This window comes from Protopterus annectens, chromosome 13.part0, assembly GCF_019279795.1.
Source record: "Protopterus annectens isolate FY-2018-M chromosome 13.part0, PAN1.0, whole genome shotgun sequence".
In the NCBI taxonomy this organism is placed as follows: domain Eukaryota; kingdom Metazoa; phylum Chordata; order Ceratodontiformes; family Protopteridae; genus Protopterus; species Protopterus annectens.
Window position 1 is genome coordinate 585669729 of NC_056747.1, and position 22241 is coordinate 585691969.

The following is a 22241-nucleotide window of genomic DNA, read 5'->3' on the forward strand; positions in this document are numbered from 1 at the left end:
ATTGAAGATGGCCGAGTCAGAGCCGAGGATCGGCTCCTATCCCAAACAGCAAGAAAGAAGGCGAGATGAAGACAACTAACATGGAACGTTATGGTAGGTACATAACTTCTTCTTATAAAAACAGTGACATTTTGTTAATTGGACTTGTGTTTCTATTAGAGATGTGTGTAATACAGTATTTAATTGTAAATTAGAAAGCCATACAGCTAGTGAAAAAAGCAAGGTAATCAAAGCATCTGTTTAAGTATAAAGACACTGTATTCAGCTGATCATATGGTTGCAAAATGTAATTAGCATAATATAGCATAGTAAATGCAATGGTTTATAAATGAGTTATCTAATTGTTATATTAAGTCATCCTGGCATGCATTGTCTTGTATTTCAAACAGAAGCAGTTGTGCTGTGGAATTGAATTTGCATGTAGTTTGATGAAATACCTTGCCATTTCGTTGTGTGCTTTTAGTACCATGTACAAGTGCAAAACTTCATTTGGTTATGCCCTTATTTCCATGTACAGTTTTTGTTTGTATTTATGTAGAACCTGTGTCCAGTGTTTAATGGCAATTATTTTGATTTAAGCTTTCCTGTTTTCTGCTTTAGCTTCTTTCTTTCTTTCCTTTTATGTGTCGTATTTGGCGTGTTATAGTTTGCTTGACATTTCTGATTTCTGACAAGTAACCGAGTTGAGGAACAAAACATTCTTGAACCTGATCAGTACCTCATGTGCAGAACACAGTATTGTAATATGTCTGTTGTATGCTACTCATAAGTTACTCCTCCCCCTTTCCTTCTGTCATCTGGGTGCATTTGATTAGAAGTGCAAATTAGCATTTGATAGTGACATTTTTTCCAACTCTGCAGTAGCTTTGTTATAAAGAAGCCCAAAAAGATTTTTGTGTTGCCTCTCTTTGCAAGGTTAACCCTCTGGTCATGATATATGGCCACTGTCAGCCACTACTCCCAGTAAGGTCACAACTTGTGAGGGGACCAAGACTACTGATGTGTATAATTAAATGAAAGCTTGTTTTCTGTCTTCATCTATTTACAACGGTAACTTTTTACTGAAAAGACAAACCTAGGATACTTCTTGTAGGGGCATAACAACTCTGACCTAAAGTCATGAGTAGCTTAGTTGGTGCAACATTCTTCCATCCTTTTCCTGCTTACTTGGCAAAAACAAAGTTGTATTTCACAGCAATTAGTATTACATGCATGGAAGTTTAGTCAATGCCACTGAATTTCTTAAAACAGTATATTGGTGTGGAATTATTTAATGTGAATATTTTCTTGACTTTCAACAAATGCAAAAGAAAATGATGACCAGGTTAATAACCTAGAGATCGGTAAATAAGTGCAGTTCTCTAAAGCATTGCATTTTTAATACTGAGAAAAAATAAATGGAAATATACTTTGAACCATTAACAATAGCCATAATGGAGTACCTACATACAAAAAGTGATAGTTTCCTTTTGTTAAAAAGTCATTTGAACTTAATGTTTTATACATTCATGTATTTTCTTAGTATTCAATTTGCTGTGATTCAGTGTGTTCCTATTTAACAGGTACTGTCCACCTCAACTGAAAAATAACTGAGGAATATTAATGCATATATTGATGAAATGGGTTTTAAATTATTTTTGCAGATTCATTTATTTTTATACATTTCATGAAAATATTAAATTTATATATTTGTACAGTTTGCTTTTTAATTACATTTTGTGTGATTTGATATGTTGGAAATGTAAATTGTCTGAAGTGTTTCCAATAAATTCTACATATCACATTTTTGTCTGAAATTGTCTTACTACATTTTACTACTCCCTAATTTGTTTTGTTACTATTGTCATTGATACAGACATTTACAACAGTCATTAGTGATTGGTGATCAAGATTCTGTCGACTGTTTATTCTTTTATTCTTGTACTTGGCTAATAGGTAGAACAGGTAGGTAAGCTGCTGTAACTGTCATGCCTACACAAAATACTTTTTAACAAGGAATCTTTCTATACTATTACTCCTTGATTGTTACTGGCACCTTTCTCATTATTTCTGTGTATTCATTCCTACTCTTGTATTTCCATTTATTTCTACATATTAGTCCATATTCTTTTTGCATTTCTAACTTTGTATTTCCAGAAGGCTGCACTTTTATGCAAGTAGATGCAAGTCTGAAAGATGGTCCCTTACATTATTTATTTTAATTCCATTTGCTATCATCCTTTTCATCTTTTTCCTTCTCCTCTACACTTCTTTACAATAGTGCTCTCAGTTCTCTTCTCTTGTTCACACATAGTGGATCTCAGCCCTGACATTCATCATGGAACAGTTCCTGCAGTTGATGCCTAGAAATGTGAAGCTTTTTAAATGTTCTTGTGACTGACAGACCATGACACAGTGTCCACAAGAGTAGTTTGCCTTTTGCTTGAGGCAAGCACATGACATAATGCACTGCCATAAATGCCAGCATTTTAATCTGGCTATCTGAAAGTATGAATGGGGATATAAGTTGGAAATGTTAGGGACATGTCTAGAGTCTCACTGAAAGATGGCCATTTTGAATGCCCAGTGCAGGGATATGCATGAGGATCCTTCATGTAGTCCTGGGCAGGTGCCACAGTATCTAGGTAAGGCAAAAGTTATAGTGGGCAGATATAGATTACACCTTCCTAGAAACAAGCTTCCCTCCCAGAATTCCGTATGACTATCACATGTCACAAGATCTCACTTCACTAATAAGGGACTGAGTTTATGCTTGTCTTTCATTTTGGCTTTCAAGAAATGTACCCTGTAGAACCACCTTGGGTGTGTGTATCCTGGGGTGTGCTAGCAGATTCCCCAAGTCAAGTGGCTGGTGTTTGCCTGTGCATGGCCTGTTCCTATGAAGCTATCTCTCAAGGCCCAAGGTATTTGCTTGATGGTAGACATTAGGACTGAAGACACTTTTCTTCAGGTATCCCTGGGTCCTGCGATTTCAGTGGCACAATGTAAGGAAGGACCACTGGGTCTTCCTGTGCCAACAGGACTTACAGGTCTAGCTGACACATTGATTATACTATACAACTGTTGATTGTTCTGTGTGATATGTCCTCAGAGGTGATGAAGGGCACCCTCAGTGCAATCATGCAACTGCACACATATGTGTTTGGCAAGGAAAGAAAGCAAATGTTGAAACTTACAGTAATGCCATTATAGCATTCTTGCAGAGAGGCAGACCCCCCTGCAACTACCTATGATTGTCGTACTCCCAGATAGTTGTACCAAAAAGTGAAATACTCTGAAGTACCACAACCTTGGACTTCACATCTATTTCCTTACTTGCCCTGCTAGGCTCTCTTTTCTAGGAATCATAAGAACATACAAGCCTTTTGAATCTCATTGCCACCTGTAGGGGGTACATCCACAACTGATGGTGCCCCATCACTTGACCTCCAGCTCTTGCCCATCACTTCCTCACAATTGCATGTATGTTGTGAGATCAAGTTCACCTACCTGCCCTGCAGCTATGGTTAAGGAGTCTTGGAAATGGCACTCTGTGAGAAGGGGGTCCGAATGCCTGAGTCAGGTTAGGCAGTGAACCATCCCCTCCCTGTTGTTCTCTCTGGATTATGCTCATTTTGGGAGACTGTGAGAAAGACAAAACCCTCTATGGATTGCCCTGTGTACACCCTGTTTTTTCTTAGAAACATTTCAGTAAATATGTGGAAAAGGAAGAAAGGAAGAAATCAGTCATCCCACCAATGAAGTCTGTGCTGAAGGATGCTGTCTTGCAGCCTGAAAGTTGCTTGTTATTACTTCATCTCCTAATAAGGTGGATGGCTGTCTTTGGATGAAGTAAGCACATCTTCAGCCATCGTAAGACTATCTCTTATGAGTTTTGCAGTTCAGCATAATTCCCAGTGACCACAGTCAATTAATACAAAGACATGCATCTGGAGTATTTCTCCCTGGGCCTCTGCTGAAAATTGGCTTTGTTCCAAGTCAGACTTTCCAGTAAACAAATTTTAAATAAAATAAAAAATAAAAATAGCTTGTAAGACATTCAATAGGAAGGCAGGGTATACATTCCTCTGCCCCATGTGCATCAAATCCCTCAACTGTTTATCTCACATATCCATGTTCTATTCCCTTCTGATGAATCGGGCACTGGGAAAGTTTTCATCCCTCCCTGATGTCAATGTAAATCTGTTTGAACCACATGCTTTTATTGCTTTTAGCACATTAGCTTTTATTGTAGATTCCCGTGTAGTCCACTTTAGTTTTGGCTATGCCTCTGCTATACATATTGGGCAGGGGCTACACTGTTTATCTTCACATCATTTCATGACTGAGGCTGCCCTGTTTTTAGCACAAGTATAGGCAGACTGTCCTGGATGCCTTCTTCTAGAAGAAGACCAATTTTCCTTACTGTGGGTATGTTTGATTCCCCCACAGATCTTTCTACTACTTCTGGAGCTGGCAAGGAAGAAAATACCTCGACCCCCTTTTAGAATGAGGAACATATGTTAGCATTATGAAGTCCTGCCTCCCTGGCTGTTGTGGCAAAGTCATCCAAGAGGTTAGCTTCACCAACCCAACACTTTTGAATGTACTGTCCAGTCTGGTCTGTGAGTGCTGGTTGTCCACGTTTTACCCCAACTTGGAGACCCATCGTCCAGAACCTGTATGTAGTCAGTATTATCAGAGACAGCAAAGTCTTAAAGTTATCAAGTTTTCCCTGAAGGTGCACCACTTAGGGTCAAAGCTTTCTCGGCAGAGCAGTAAAGATGTGCATATGCTCTAGTCTTTAAATAGTCCTTAGAGACTGTTCCTTCTTTGGAATGGTGCCATAGGGTTTACTCCAACTTTTAGACCTGAAGGAGACAGGATTATTTCAGCTTTTCCTTGCCCTCAGCAACTTCAGTGAGAACATATTGTGTATCACTTTCTGAATAGTGACTATGGGGTTGTGTCTCTGCTGTTGCAAGGAACCTGGGTAGTAGTTACAAGGCAATGATGGACACCTTCTGTCACATCACTTGCTGGGGCTGAAGAGGAGAGTCCTACTCTAGGTGGCCACCACTTTCTCAAAAAAGTGCTGCTCTTTTTGTTTCCTCCATGTGTTCCTTTACTTGGGTGACTGGGCGTTGGCCCCATCAATTGACTCCCTGGTAGTGACATTGGGCCTGGGTGCCACTATGGTTGAAGGCCTTTGGGTTTCCACAGACTGGGAGAAGTCTTGTTTAAGAGTCTGGCTAAGAGAATTCACTTCATCATGGCAGAGCTGGAAACTGTTCATTGTTGGTTGTGTCCGTCTTTAGAGAAGGTGAGAGAGACCATGACCCTACCGTTTTGCATGAGGATGCAGTAGAAATTCCAGGAACAAACCCTCGTGATTTCTAATCATTATGGCCATGATCTTCATGGTACTGTCTGCATGCCTGTGGATGCAAGTGATGTAATGAGCAGTGACAGCAGAATTCCCTGTCACTGGATGTCCTTCTGGTATGCAGACCCTTCCTGCTGGCTTTGAAGTGACAGTAATCATTAAAAAAGTGTGAAATTGCTGGGAGTGTACTCAATCAAAAAACAAATCACAAGTACCGCTTCGTCCACTTGGTCACTGGCAAGGAAAATAGCAAAATAATCAAGTGAACTGAATGCACAGACAATTTAATCATCTTCTTCTTCTTTTAGCTTTTCCCGGTTAGGGGTCGTCACAGCGGATCACCTGTTTCCATTTCTTCCTGTCCTCTGAATCTTGCTCTGTCACACTCAACCACCTGCATGTCCTCTCTAACCACATTCATAAACCTTATCTTAGGTTTTCCAATAAACCATACAAACAATTATTAACAAGTAAAAACAGTGCTCACAATGAAGCGCTGTACAACGATGGCCAGTGAAGTACAATTCTCTTGAGAAATAGGTAGCATAATTAAATGATATAAAACTTGTAAAAGTGCAGGATATATATAAAGACTTGCATGAATTTCCAATGCTTTAATTAAATGCACTTACAAGATATCCACTCTATGAATGCAGTTACACTGTAGCAAAATGATGGTTTCAAGGTGTCCAATCTTTCAAGTCTGATAAGCAAAGTATCCACACTGAGGATGTAGTAGCTGCTGTAAAACTGCAGCAAACTGTAATTACAGCTTAACCAATCAAACAGTTCAAACAGTTCAAATAGGAGCTTCTGGCTTTAATGGCAGTTAAAATCCTTTTATTGTAGAAAAAATTATTAAAATCTTCATGTCGAGTTAAAATCTTGGTACAGAATTAAACAGTCCCTCTGTATTCCAAACGATAAGCACTTTTGGTATCTTCAGATCGTAGAGATTGGGACTGGAAGTTCCTTTTTATAGTTCTTACTTCATTTACTGTTGGAAGAATTATTCAGTCATCATGCTGTCAATCAGCTTTTTGAATGCACCAATCCTCTTCCTTCTCAGTTGAGGGTGTTCTATTTCCTATGCTTTTTGCTTTTGAGGGGTGTAGCCTATCATGAATTATTAAGCCAGACACACCTCCATATTAACTAATGTTTGGTCTTCTAGTTTTTAGTATAGGTTTCAGTGGAATGATGTTATTCAAGCCAGGCTCAATATCAGCACGGAGGTTCACAAACCACTTACTCTCCCTGCATTCAGTAATATTTTCAATGTCACCTTTTCTTACTCCACTATATACATTCTCTATCACCTTATAAGTGAAATAATGACCGACATTTCTTTCAGCATGAGTTGCTAAAGCGTTATGTGGATCTTTATTGGTAGTATCTCTTTGATGTCTCAGAATGCGATTTTTAAACAGCTGATTAGTTTTTCTTACATAGAATGTGGGATATAATTTGCAGGTAGCCATGTATACCACATTGGGGGTTACACAAGTGGCTTTAACATTAAAAGTGTATTTTTTCTTTGTCCTTGGATGTTCAAATTCGTTATTACAATCAATCAATGGGCATGCTGTACAATGGCCACAGTTGAACGTCCCTTTATGTCCAATAATTTTATGTTTACTGAACCCAGCCTTTGTGCAAAGTAACCTCTTCAAATTTTTCTTATTCTTGTAGCCAAGGCATGGTGTTTCACCTACAATATCTTTTAGCTTGGCATCCTGAGTAAGGATTGGCCAAAACTGCCTTATTATAGATTTAATTTTCAAAGAACTATAAGACAGAAGACAGAACCACCAGAGAGATGCTAACCTATAGCACAGATAACACACACATTAAATCTATAATAAGGCAGTTTTGGCCAATCCTTACCCAGGATGCCAAGCTAAAAGATATTGTAGGTGAAACACCATGCTTTGGCTACAAGAATAAGAAAATTCTGAAGAGGTTACTTTGCACAAAGGATGGGTTCAGTAAACATAAAATTATTGGACATAAAGGGACGTTCAAGTGTGGCCATTGTACAGCATGCCCATTGATTGATTGTAATAACGAATTTGAACATCCAAAGACAAAGAAAAAATACACTTTTAATGTTAAAGCCACTTGTGTAACCCCCAATGTGGTATACATGGCTACCTGCAAATTATGTCCCGCATTCTATGTAGGAAAAACTAATCAGCTGTTTAAAAATTGCATTCTGAGACATCAAAGAGACATTACCAATAAAGATCCACATAACGCTTTAGCAACTCATGCTGAAAGAAATGTCGGTCATTATTTCACTTATAAGGTGATAGAGAAGGTACATGGTGGAGTAAGAAAAGGTGACACTGAAAATATTACTGAATGCAGGGAGAGTAAATGGATTGTGAACCTCCGTGCTGATATTGAGCCTGGCTTGAATAACATCATTCCACTGAAATCTATACTAAAAGCTAGAAGACCAACCATTAGTTAATATGGAGGTGTGTCTGGCTTAATAATTCATGATTGGCTACACCCCTCAAAAGCAAAAAGCATAGGAAATAAAACACCCTCAATTGAGAAGGAAGAGGACTGGTGCATTCAAACAGCTGATTAAATGATTCTTCCAACAGTAAAGGAAGTAAGAACAGTCCCCATCTCTATGATCTGAAGAAGATACCAAAAGCACTTATCTTTTGGAATACAGAGGGACTGTTTATATTCTATACCAAGATTTTAACTCAACATGAAGATTTTAATAATTTTTTCTACAATAAAAGAATTTTAACTGCCACTAAAGCCAGAAGCTCCTATTTGAACTGTTTGAACGGTTTGATTGGTTAAGCTGTAATTACAGTTTGCTACAGTTTTACAGCAGCTACTACATCTTCAGTGTGGATACTTTGTATATCAGACATGAAAGATTGGACACCTTGAAACCATCATTTCGCTACAGTGTAACTGCATTCATAGAGTGGATATCTTGTAAGTGCATTTAATTTGAAGCATTGGAAATTCATGCAAGTTTTTATGTATATGCTGCACTTTTACAAGTTTTATATAATTTAATTATGCTACCTATTTCTCAAGAGAATCGTACTTCATTGGCCATCATTGTACAGCGCTTCATTTTGAGTACTGTTTTTACTTGTTACTGATAGATGTACTTTAGCATTAGGAGATACGCTCATTGCATACAATTATTAGGACTTCATCAAACCATACTAACAAATATAATTAAATGTTTACATATCATCATGACTCCAGGCATCTGTGAACAGCAGCAGCAAATGAAAACCAGCAACATGCTATAACAATTTCACATCACTTAAGAAATCATCTTTCATTTCACGCTGAAGTGATCCAAAGGAAACATTTGAACAAACAAAAACTAAACTAACTGTAATGAAAACTAAGAAAATATGTAAATGTGAAGATAAACAACAAGATTGCAAACTGATTATGCATAGGCTTGTTAAGACCATCTTTGGAGTTTCATATCACAAAATATAAGGGGATGCAGGGTTAAGCTTCTTAACATCCTTTAATTGTATGAAATGTATATTAAAATACCACATATAAATAATAAATAACAACAATAAAAACTTGCAGCCACATTAATAATGTAAAAAAGGTGCATAAAAATATAATAGTATAATAAATATGGTCAAAGTTTCTCAGCTCGCAGTTTCATAACTGAGTTAATTGATATATAGTTGTTTAACCATGAGGATGGTAGCATCCAACTTTAACTGGCAAATCATCTCTTTGTATTCTGTTTTGTTTTCTCATTGTCATTTTCTTTGATGTAAAACATTGATGTTATGTAGTCCTATCTCGCCGTAATTCTTGCTGGATGGGTTAGGAGCCGATTCTCCGCTCCAACTTGGCTGATACTAAAGCTCGAGGCTAACCCCTATCCCATGGTGCCTCACGGCAATTCCCCAGATCTCGTTTGCTGTGAAAGCTTCGAGGTTGTTTCCTTACTGGCTCGTTGGCTAAGTAGAAGATTTTTTGATGAAACTTGACATTTTCTGTCTAGTTTCATTATTTTTCATTCTAAATAGTTGTTACCTTTTTCCTGTGTGATTGTAGTGTGTGCTTGATCCCCTGTCCCCTTTTTTCATAGGATTGTATGGCCCATTTTAGTTAGAGGGCGTAGTTGCCCGTTTAAATTACAGGGCCTTTCCTCTCTGAGTGCTAGTCCTTCTTCCCTTTTAAAAAAAAAATTTTTTTTCTTCTCTTCATAGCTTGCCTGTTGGTTATAGTTATTATTGTTAGCTTTGTTTTCTTATCAGCATGTCCAAAGACAAAGATAGTGAAGATAAGGAACACTGCCCTTCTGGGTTCAAGAAATGTGACAAGTGTTCACATAAAATGTCATTGACTGACAGTCACACTAGCTGTGTGTACTGTCTGGGAGAGGCTCATGTATAAGAACCCTGTACTTTCTGTCATGCCTTTAGTACTAGGGTTCTTAATGAGAGAAAACGCAAATTGATTTACAGGGGTCTTATGACTAATTCCTTCCAGAAACAACTGGAACTTTGTCATTCAGTTCTCAAAACTTTAAAGAAAAAGCCTCCATCGGTTCCAGTTTCGGAGCAATCCAAAAAGTCTAAAGCGACGGAGCCGAGGATTTCTGGCTCCAATTCAACTTCTTATGTCTCAGTGCCGTCTGTTTCCTCGGTGCCGAGGCAACCTTCGGTATCGAGACATTCACCGGTTATGGACCCTATCTCACCTACTTTGATATTTCCTATATTAGAGAGGAGGAGATCTCCTTCTATCTCTACCCATTCCTCCAGGACACTTTCGGATGAAGATATCAAGTGGGTGGTGAAGAGGCTGCTGTGTGACCCGGCTCTGGCTAAAAAGTTAGCCCTTCCAGACTCAAAAGCTTCGGATCCATCCCATATTCAGACTAGTGCTCCTCCTCTGACTGCTTCACTTTTGGAGTCAAACACTTTGGCTCCAAGAATTTTTCCTGCTTCCTCAGAACCGATAACTCTATCCTCGTCAGCGAAGTCTGGAGCCGAGGGGTCTGGGAGCTGATGCTCTCAAGTCAACTCCGAGAGGGTAGTCACCCTGTTTTTTCTTTGGAACCAATCCGCCATCTTGGTGTGTCGGATCGACTGAGCTCAGTTCCCATGTCTGCTTCTGAACCTGTCCCTCCTGCTCGAAGCTGACCCTCCTTTTCCTCGGAGTGGAGGTCTTCTTTGGAGTGGGGTGGAAAGGCTTTTGAAGCAATAGAGAAAGCTTTGTCCAGTGCCAAAGCCCTGCCTTTGGACCCGATGTCTCACCAGCAGCCAGTAGCAACCTCTTCTCCCCCACCTCCCCCTCAGCATAGGGAACCAGAGACTCAAGGTGCCCCCATTGGAGGCGTCCTCTCTTCTGAGACCTCCCCAGATTATCCCACTGGGGAGCTCCCTCAGAAGAGACTTTGTAAGAGAAAACACATTGACTCACCTGAGTCAGTCATGTCAGACACTGATTTGGATGACTCAGAAAGGTCCCCAAGATCCCCCTCGGAGGATGTCTCTTTTGCAGACATCCTTGAAATCCTTAGACAGAGGGGTGACTGGAAGACCTCTAACCCTACTGAGAATGAATCAGTGTACCTTGAGGCCTTTGGTTCCTGACCTTCCACCTCCTGGGTGACAATGCCTTATGACCAACTCTTGGGGTCATATCCTGGAAAGCCTGGACCTCCCCGCACACAGTTGAGCCTGTCCCAAGGAGGCCAAACAAATTTATGACTGCTCCGGAAGATAAGTCCTTGCTTTCTAAGGGAGTTCCTGTCAATACTATGGTGGTAGCAGTGGCCACAAAAAAGGAGTTGTCCAAGACATCATCTAATATCCATCCTCCTAATAAAGAGTCCAGGACGATGGATAGGTATGAAAAGCGTACTTTTTCTTCAGTGGCATTTACCTTACGATCACTGAATTACCTATCCCATTTTACTAGACTTCAACAGGATCTCCTGAAGGAGTTGGGAGATGTCCTTCAGGGTTCAGTAACTTTGGGATCCACAGACAAGATATCTGTGCAGCCCTCCACCCTTACATCTATAGCTAACTTCTCCATGAGGCTGATTTCATGTGCAGCTGATGGAGCAAGCAGGGCAGCCGCAGCAGGAATTTCTCTTAGGAGACATACCTGGATGCGTCTATGTAACTTCATGGAATCCTTTAAGTCTTCCTTTACCAACATCCCCTTTGATGGTTCAACTCTTTTTGGACCACAGGTAAAAGAGACTTTGACCAGGTGTGAGCAGGAAGGGAAAACCTTATCTGCTGTCTGTGTCCATTTCTCCCTTTCTTCTAGACCCTATCCCAAGGGTCAAACGGGGGGAAATGTGGTTCCATAAATCCCAAAAAGGTTTCCCTCAGGCACAAGGTCAACCCTCCCTTAGAGGCAGAGGGGGAGAATATAAAGGAAGACACCGCCCTCATGGCAGAAGAGGTCCGCAACTTCAGGGAGATAGAGATACCTTCTCTGATCATCCCTTCCATCACCCCTGAGGGGTTGCCCGACTGTCCGTCTCTGGAGGCAGTTGTTTTTCACTGTAACCAAGCACCTGGCTACAAATTTCCCATGATCATTGAGTGCAAACCATAATTTCCAGAGGTTACCTTATTCCCTTTGTTTCTGATACCCCGGTAAACTGGTCTGTACCAGACATGGCAGTCATTCAATTAGACCGTGCAACATCAGAGGTCATCTTGCTGCTTCAAAAAAAAGAGTCATTTAAGAAGTTCTCACAGAGCAAATAGGATCCGGAACTTACTATTCTTTTTAATCAAAGTTCCATATGACCATCTGCAGTTGATATTTCCCTTTATCGGGAAAGACAATTGGATGTGCTTCATAGATCTTCAGGACATATACTACCACATCAAAATGGACAGGCTCTCCAGAAGACATCTAAGCTTTTGACTGGGAGCCAGTCATTTTCAATTTCAAACACTGCCTTTTGGCCTCACTACAGCCTCCAGAGCATTCAACAAATGCATGGCAGTGGTAATGGCTCACCTGAGACATCAAGGATTCCAGGTGTTTCCGTACCTAGATGACTGGCTCCTCACTGCTACAACCAAGCACCAACTAATCAGAACCAGGGAAGAGACTCTATTCTTGTGCGCCAGATTAGGCATTGCAATAAACCTAAAAAAATCAGCCTTATCCCCATCGCAGCACATTGTCTTCTTAGGCTCAGAAATAGACTCAACCACCATGACAGCAAAACTGACACCAGAAAGGATAGAATTGTTGCACAACCAAGTCAGATTCTTGCTGAAGAAAGACAAAGTACAGGCCAGGATAGTCCTTCAGGTCCTAGGGACTATGGCTTTCATCATTCTCTTAGTTCCCCTAACCTATCTGCACATGAGAGTACTTCAGTGGCTACTATTTGCCAATGGTCAATGCAGGATCTCCCCCTCTCTCACCAAATACTCATCACAAACTCCTGCAAGAAGGATCTAACATGGTGGTTATGTACGGATCAACTTCATCTAGGTCACCCACTTGCTTCTCCTCAACAAAATGCAGTCTTGACCACAGATGCTTCTCAGATAGGGTGGGGGGGCATTATCTGGGAATGATGGTCCAAGGTATTTGGCAGGATCATGAGAACCACTTGCACATAAATGTTCTGGAGAGGAGAGCGGTGCTGTATGCATTGCAAGCACTTCACAGTTCTCTTCCCACTGGGACAATTGCGATTCAGTCAGACAGCATGTCTGTAGTGTGGTACATAAACAAGCAAGGGGGACCCCAGTCTTACCCACTTTGTCGAGAGGCTCTAAGAGTATGAAAATGGGCGATGGACACTCAACGCTTTCTGGAATCAACACACATTCCGGGGAAGTCCAATGTGATAGCTGTCCCATCCAGCAAGAATTACGGCAAAATAGGACTACATAACATCATGAAGTTATGTACTTACCATAACGTTCCATGTTTGTAGTCCATCTAGCCTACATTCTTGCATCCCACCCTCCTTCCCCCTTCCTGTTTCCTGCAGGAACTGGTGGACTATCCATTTTGCTGTCTGACCTAGTTGTAGTTGTCCGTCCGTTTGCATGGATAGTAATACAGAGTATTCTGTTTGCATGTGTATAGTTATTGATAGTTTACTTACTATTATGTACCTATTATGTACCTATTTACTCTCTTGCAAACAAGATCTGGAGAATTGCCCCGAGCCAGTAAAAGCTCTCGAGCTTTAGTATCGGCCGAGTCGGAGTCGAGAATCGGCTCCAAACCCATCCAGCAAGGATGTAGGCGAGATGGACTACAAACATGGAACGTTATGGTAAGTGGATAACTTCTTTTTTTCCAAAATGGCAAAATGAAATCAATTACATTTCTTACATAAAACTGATTGTTTGTAAAATGCACTATTGCAGTTTTACCAAATTGTAACATTGTTTGTAAAATGCACTATTGCATTTTACCAAATTGTAACATTGCTCGTAAATTCTCTTCTGCAGAGCCCTTTCAGTTGTAGCTGTATAGAAAGAGGAGCATGCTGTGTACACTGCCATGTACACCACTCTGAATGTTTCACAGTTCCTCTCTTTTAATTTAATTTTTGTTGAAAGAGAGCTCTTCAACATTAAGTCTGCACTTAAAGTGTATGGGCACTGTCTGCAGTACCCATAACAATGTATAATACCTTTTGGGGATGTACCCTACCATATTATGTTTTTGAGTAAACTGTTCTATCAAATGTTTTTTTTTTTTTTTTTAGATTGTTAGCATTTTTGTAAACCGTGTTTTTCCCCCATTGTTTGGTATATCTCATCACTGACTATTAAAATATTCCATTTTTTTTGTGCTGCGAGTAAACATTGTACTGCAGAATTACTGCCCTGTCATAGTTGGTATGGTTCCTACATTCAATGATACTTTTAACTTTAACAGAACTAGGACTGTGGGATTCATGAGTAAAACCTTTTCCAAGTAAAGGTGTGTATTTCTTACCCCACTCACAAGCCACTCTTCCACTAATCTCTTTCACCATTAACCAGTGGTAACCTCTTTCAAGGAACATCTTTTACAATTTTTCATTTTCTTTCACAAATCATATTAGGAAACCATCCTTGCTTATCTGATGAGTTGTCCTTTGATCATTTTTTTTCATATGCATATTAGTGAGTGACAGCTTTAAAAGTGAAGGTACTCATTAAAAAATAAAACCCTTAATGGTATTCTTAATTTTGATATCAAAGTAATTCACTTCATCTTTGGTATGAGAATACGTACATTTAGAAAAGCTTAGTGGTATTATTAATGCAGTTCAAAAGTACTGTTATTTTACTCTTGGGTCCATTCCACAGTAAAATATATATCATCTAGATACCTTGAATATAATTTCCAACAGGAATTCATTTTGAAATTAAAACTGTACCTGTCTTTCTCAACAATTACAAGGTTGGCACATATGGGGGCACAAGCAACCACCATTATCATTCCTTTAGTCTGCTTCTAAGACTCACCCACAAAATAAATGCAGTTGTTAGAATTAATCTATGAGATCCATAAGTAATCTAATGTCTTTCAATAATAAAAAATGCAGTCAAGTAAAGCTTCTTGAAATAAAACCATGCCTGTGTCCTGTTAAATACAAGAAAACAGGTTGATCACATCAATAGTGGCATAATATTTTCTCTCCAAAAAGTGTTAATTCTTGGTAAGAAATCTCAGGAATCCTTAAGTAACTGAGGGGCTCAGAAAATATGGTTTTAACCTGTCAAGTGTATGCTTTCAACCTCTGCACAGCAAGTATGGATTGTAGTGGTCATTTACTTCTGTTTTTATGGACTTTTAAGTATTCCAAATATGGTTGGTATGACAGGGTTGGATATAGTTAAAAAGTTGTGCAGAGATGGTATAATCACCTCCTGGATGAGGAATTTTTCTAAACATAGATAAATTTTCATGTAAGAAACATCAATTTCATTCTGTGAAATCCACAAGCAAGCTGTATGTGCCTTGCAAAATTTCAAACATATTACTGTCGTAGTTGATTGTGTTGTAGGTCATTATACCACCCACTCTATCAGTGTCATTATCCTAAATGAGGAATCATTAGAAGGGGAGCATGATAATGTTATTTCTCCATACCTTATGTTGTTAAATCTATGCTAAGTAGAACTAATCATATAATTGTAGATATCTCTTTCATGCACCTTCTCAAAAACAGACAGAATAGACTACAATTAGTTGATTTATTTTTTGTACATTTAAAATCTTCCATCAGCTCACTTTCATTTAAAAGGAAGGATGATCTCTTAAGTGATGTGAAATTGTCATAGCATGCTGTCTTTTTAAATTTGTCAATTTTCACTTATGACTGGAGTCGTGTGACTATGTGTTGATGTTATTTAAGCATTTAATTATATTTTTTTATGCATTCTTGATTATTGTTTCTATGAATGGAAGCCCTCTACCTATGGTTTATTAAGTTTTTTTTTTTTACATTCAGTCCACCTGGTTATTATTTTACTATTTTCCTCACCCATGTCTAGTTGGTTGCAGCAGTACTTGTGGTTTGGTCTTTGGAGCAATAAACTGTTCTCATCAAACTGAGTATGGTGATTTTTACTTTTCCACCACAGAAGACCTTCTCCCAAAACCAGAAGGGGTGGTGGGTTGGTGAAAGCTTTGATTTCAAAAATCCCAGGGTTTTAGCCATGACACTGCTCCAGACAGACCTCCCAAGGGTGGGGGAGTAACTTCAGTGGATGCCAGTCTAGAGGCAGAGGCTGACAGCAGAATCAGGGGTTTCATGGAGAAACCCTATCAGTGTTCCTGAATGGTTGTCCAACTGCCGCACTCTGGAGGCAGTCGGGGACATCTTTCCCTGTATGCCAAGACTGGCAGGCCATCATCCAATATTCATGGGTGAACAGGATTATCACCAGAGGCTGCATTATTCCCTTTGTTTTCCCTTACACAAAAAAAAGAAGAAAATTCTTGATCTTTCACCCAGTCAAATGGAATAAGCAGAAACAGAAACTTGCTCAAAAAGATTGTCATCTAGCAGTAAGCCACCACCATCAGTTTGTGAAACAGAAAAAATTTCAGATGGTCACTGTGTATTCTTTTCTACTAGTTCTGAAAAAATGATGACTGGATGTGCTTCACAGATCTCCAGGATGAGTACTATCATATCAAGATAGCAAAGAAGTCCAGTAGGTTTCTCCATTTCCATCTGGGAGCCAATCATTTTCATTTCAGAGCATTGCCTTTTGGTGTTATCACAGTCCCCAGGGTGTTAACCAAATGCATGGCAGAGGAAGTAGCATATCTCAGGCTGCACAGGTTCTGGATGTTCCCATATCTGCGTGATTGGCTCCTTACCCCACCAACCAAGGATCTACTAGTTCCTTGTAGGGACTCTTCACTCCACCTAGCCCCAGAGCTGGAAATCACTATAAATTTCTCAAAAGGTCAGCTGACACCAGTGCAGTTGACAGAGTTTATTGGATGTCACCTGGACAAACATTCTCAGATAGCCAGGCTTCCACAATCCAGGATCCTGTCCCTGCGTTAAATTGCTTTGGAGGTCCTACATCATCCCAGTCCTCTAGCAAGAATTATTCTGTTACTTCTGGGCTTTTTGGCAGCTTCAATCAGGTTAGTTCCTCAGGCAAGGTGTTACATGAGGGTTCTGCAATGGGCACTTTCAGTTCATTGGTCATTGTCTCATCCCCTTTATGCCTTGATACTTCTCACACAGATATGCAGGAAACACATAAGTTGGTGTTTGACTGCCTCTATAGTCTCATGGGATTGAACATTCTCCCCACTAGTAGCCACAGTAGCCATGGACACTTCCTTCTAGGCGTGGAAGGGGTCATTTTGAAGGGAAGATTTTTCATGGTTCTTGGTTGGAAACAGAGGCCTTTCTTCACATCAGTGTCTTGGAGATGCGGGCAATCCTCCTTGCAAATCATGCCTTTCGGGGCTTCCTCCCAGAGGGTGTGATTTCAATCCAGATGGCAACATGGCACCAGTATGGTACATCAGCAAGCATGGAGGAACCCATTCATATTCATTGTGCCAGGAAGCTATGATAGTGGGTAATGAATGAAGCCTTCCTGTTGCTTTCTTGTGGCAATACACATCCAGGGGACTTCCAATGTTCTGATGGGACAAGTCGAGTAGAACTATTCTCCTGTCCTGCAAGTGGTCTCTCAAACAGTGATGAGACAGATTTTCAGTCACTGGAACCAGCCTTGCTGTGATATTTTTGCTTCATACCTAAAGAAAATATTCAGTTGCTACTTTGCCCTGATTTCTCCACAGGGACAGACACTGAGTGATGCTCTAGTCCCCAGTTGGCCCCCACCTTTCTTTATGACCACCCCCCCTTTTCCTCTGATAACAGAGTTTCTTCAGAATGCCTGGGGGTGTAAGACAAAAAGTAATTTTCATTGATCCTGTTTGTTCCCTTTTCTCTAGCCTCATCTATTACATCTGCCTTGTGTGTTGGAACCTCATCCAAAACTTCTGTTTCACTCCACTGGCCAATCTCACTGGGATATGGAAACTCTGAAATTAACCGCATGGTTCCTCCAATTTTTATGGTGGTCAGAGATGCCAGGCTGTCTGCCCCAGTTATCCAGATTTTGTCCTCCTCACAGAAGTCGAATACTAGAAAAATGTATCTTAGTAAATGGAAAAGATTTACCATTTGGGACTCTTCAAGGAGTTTACATCCATTTTCCACTCCTCTTCCTTGGATTTTAGATTTTCTGGTAGAGCTATTTCACAAAGTACCCAGTTTCTCAACTATCAGGGTGCAGTTAGCAGCCATTTACAATTTTCACATTGGACCAAATCAGACTTCTATTGCTTTTCTGAAGATCTAAAAGGCCTGTTTGAAGAAAACTTTTCTTTTAAGGTTCCCGTCAAAAATCCAGTTTGAACTTCCACCATAAGACATTGCTATAATGTTTCAGGCTTTGACACAAGCTCCTTTTGAACATGTTGCTACTATGGATCTAAACTGTCTGTCCTGGAAGAATCTTTTTCCCATGGCTATCACATCTGCAAAAAGGATTTTGGAGTTGCAAGCCCTATCATGTAAACCTCCTTGTCTGGTTTTCCCTAAGAATAGAGTATCTTTGAGACCAAATCACCAATTTCTCCCAAAGGTGGCCTCAAGCAAATCTTAACCAAACTATTAATCTGCCAGTGTTTTTCCCCAAAATTCTCTAACAAAGGGGAATATACCTTGCATTTACTAGATGTTCACTGTCAACTCAGATTTTATTTGCACAGGACAAAGAATATCAGAAAATCTGATCAACTGTTCCTTGCCTTTTCAAAAGCTAAACTGGGTCAAGGATTACCTAAAGCTACACTGTCCAGGTGCCTTTCTGACTGTATTGCCTTTATTCGTGAGAAGACGGAAATTGTTTTGTATGGTAAACCAAAGGCTCATTATAATAGTGCAGTGGCTACTTCCACTGCTTTTATTGGTATGGTTTCCATTGATGAGATTTGTGCTGTAGCTACATGGTCTACTTTGCACCAAGCTAGGTGTACAATCTAGATCTCATAGATCTTTGCTTCTACCATTTTTAGGAATAGCCTTCCTTGACATCACCTGGGTTGTTCAGCTAGTTAGGGAATCTGTTCCATTTGTTGAATTAGTTGAAAAAGATATCAGATTCAAAAGTTATGTGCTTACCATAATGCTAGATCTTTGTTGTCTTTCTCCCCCATCCTAAATTGTCATGTTCGGACTCAAAACAGAGCATTTGGACCTGACCAGGGGCTTTGTCTTTTGGACCCCATTTTTCACTGTTGTGCTTATGTCCTGCTGACCTGCTAGTCGTCAGCTAACTGTACTTGTTATCTAGTAGGATTTCAAACCAGAAGCAGGTAAACTTGATCTGTGGTAATTAGGGGAACAAAGGGAATTATGGGAAGGGGGGAGTCAGAGCCCTGGATCTGAGAACATGCAAAGAGACAAAACTGGATCCAATTTGATCTGATAACCCAACTGTTGAACTGAACAAAACCAGACAACATGGATTTAGGATTATGGTTAGTACATAAACTTCATTTATACTGTTGTTTACCTTCTTTTGTCTTTCAGTTTTAACTGTTGGGCAGTGACCAAAATCAGTCCTTTTGGATCGGTGCTGTATTTTTTTAGAGGCAGAAGTCATGGGAATGGGTCTTTTAAAAAGAATATGTACCTCTGTCTTAGGTTTTTATTTAAAGAGAGTGTAGCAGTTTACAAAGATGGAACAGCTGTTTGACTCCTTTACTTCAGGAGGTATAAAATTATTACAGTTTATTTCCTAGTGGATTGCTAATGGCAATGAATTTTGCTACCAAGTGGTAAACTACTGCTTTGAAAATTCTGCTGTTAAAGGCCGGTCCACCATGGGTGTGGCTGCTTCTAGAGTTTGCTTCAGGAATGCCTCCATTGTGAACATTTATACCACAGTCTTATCTTTTCAGTGTCACAAAACATTAATACTTGGACTTTGAGTCCAGAATTCATGCTTTCTGTGGCATTGCTGTTACATAAAAAAGTAAGGTATACAAAGCAGTGGTGTGATCAGTACTACTGTATGATACTGAAATCATTATATGTTGCACAACTTATAAACAAAAGTATGGCATCTAAGTCCAAGGAAGTCATTGTTCTACTGCTTTGAAAATTCTGCTGTTAAAGGCCGCTCCACCATGGGTGTGGCTGCTTCTAGAGTTTGCTTCAGGAATGCCTCCATTGTGAACATTTATACCACAGTCTTATCTTTTCAGTGTCACAAAACATTAATACTTGGACTTTGAGTCCAGAATTCATGCTTTCTGTGGCATTGCTGTTACATAAAAAAGTAAGGTATACAAAGCAGTGGTGTGATCAGTACTTCTGTATGATACTGAAATCATTATATGTTGCACAACTTATAAACAAAGGTATGGCATCTAAGTCCAAGGAAGTCATTGTTCCACTGTATTCGGCATTCATCAGACCTATCATTGAGTACAATGCACCCTTTGGTATGTACCTAACCAGGCATATCCAACAACTGGAACACCCACAGAGGTTCTTCACTAAAAGAATACAGGGCATAAGTAATATGTCCTATGCAGACCGCCTCAAGGCCCTATCCTCGTATTCTGTCTCCTACAGGATTTTGAGGGGAGATCTATGCTTGGCATACAGGGCAATGTCAGACCTCACTCTGATGGACCTCCTGCATATCCACAAAACAAACAGTACCAGAATTACCCATTCTAAAGACTTAAACCTTGCCTGTGATATAAATAGGACCTGCTAAAGAGACAGGTATGTATTCCAGAGACCACCCCGTCTATGGAACAGGCTCCCCATCCATGTGAAGCAGAGTTACTCCCTAACCCAATTCAAGTGCAACTTGGACAATTGGATGGGAAACTGGAATTTATCAAGGCAGACCAACAAAAATCAGGCACGACTGGTGAAGAAGATATGAGAGTGGCACTGAATTAAGAGAGATGTCTAAAGTTGACACCAACATCCTGACCCCAAGTACAATATGGGAAAAAGGGGGCTGGTGATGATTTTATTTTACAGGATTTAGCGTTCTGATCTTTCAACTTTTGGCTATTCGTTTTCTTTCTGAGAAGTTTAAATTTATGGCTTGGGATTCTTCACAACAGCTAACATCAGAGATCTCCCAGTATCAGATATTGCATATATCTGTTCACTGTATCAGTTGATCCATGAAGACCACTACAGTAGATGCTTATTTCCTTCCTACAACCTTTCTTTGCTTAGATGACTTTTTACATCCATCTTCCTGTTAATTGGGAAGTATGTATTTATCTATCCACTTATGATTACTGCTACTGGTTTATTTGCTTTAACAGTTTGCAATCACACTGTTGATGGGGCTGAACTGAGGGCTCCAGGTGCTAGTCTTAACCTGTCACATACACAAACAGGGAGGTGCTTAAGCCCCACATAGTATGGGATCAAAAGAGAAAAAAATAGTTAAGTTGGTGTTTTCAGAAGAAAGTCTACCTGCTCAACGGCTGTAGGGATCTTCCAAGCAGCTCTACTGTTACTGCCTTCATCATAATTTGACTATTTTAAGTTTGGAGGTATTTTGCTAAAATAATGTTTTATTTCTTCATTCTATTTAGAATGATGCTTCTAGGAAAAGAAGAGCATGCATCCTCCCCATTTTTTGAACATGGAGATTTATTTTGAAATACATTTTATTACGATACATTTGCACAAGAGTTGCAAAACAAGGAAGACTGAGCTGTCTCTTGATTTTAAGGTAATAATGCAGCTTGTGGCAAACAACTTTGATCCTTGATTAACTTGTTAAAAGAGATACAGTGACATGGCTTCCTTAATAATTACATCTGCCACTCTTTTGTTTTCTGCTAACTCTCTGTTGCATACAGTGTTGGCACCCTTACGTACACCAATTTATCAGACCCAAGAAAACACTTAATAAATGTTTTAGATTTCTAACAAGATTTATGGAGTTTCTAGTGATTTAGCCAAAGGATCAAACCATATTCATCCAATTTACAAGAAATTAATATGGTTTCAGCTAAAACTTTGAACAATATATTTTTTAACAAAGTTTTTCATTCAAGCAAAGATGTGAAACAAGGGATGCTGTGGGAAAATAATATCATTCTTCCTAGTTTGTTGCTCTTAATTCTTAATTTGTGTTGATTTTTATGTTGAGATATCAATCTGACATTGTTCCCCATTTCCTTGAAAATGCTGTCCGAATTCTTTGAAGAGTAGCATATCAAAAATATAGTAGATATGAAAAAAAGTAGAGCTGCAGAAATGTCACCTTTGACTCACAAATGCTCTTATGTATTACTTTCTTTGTTTAGGTCT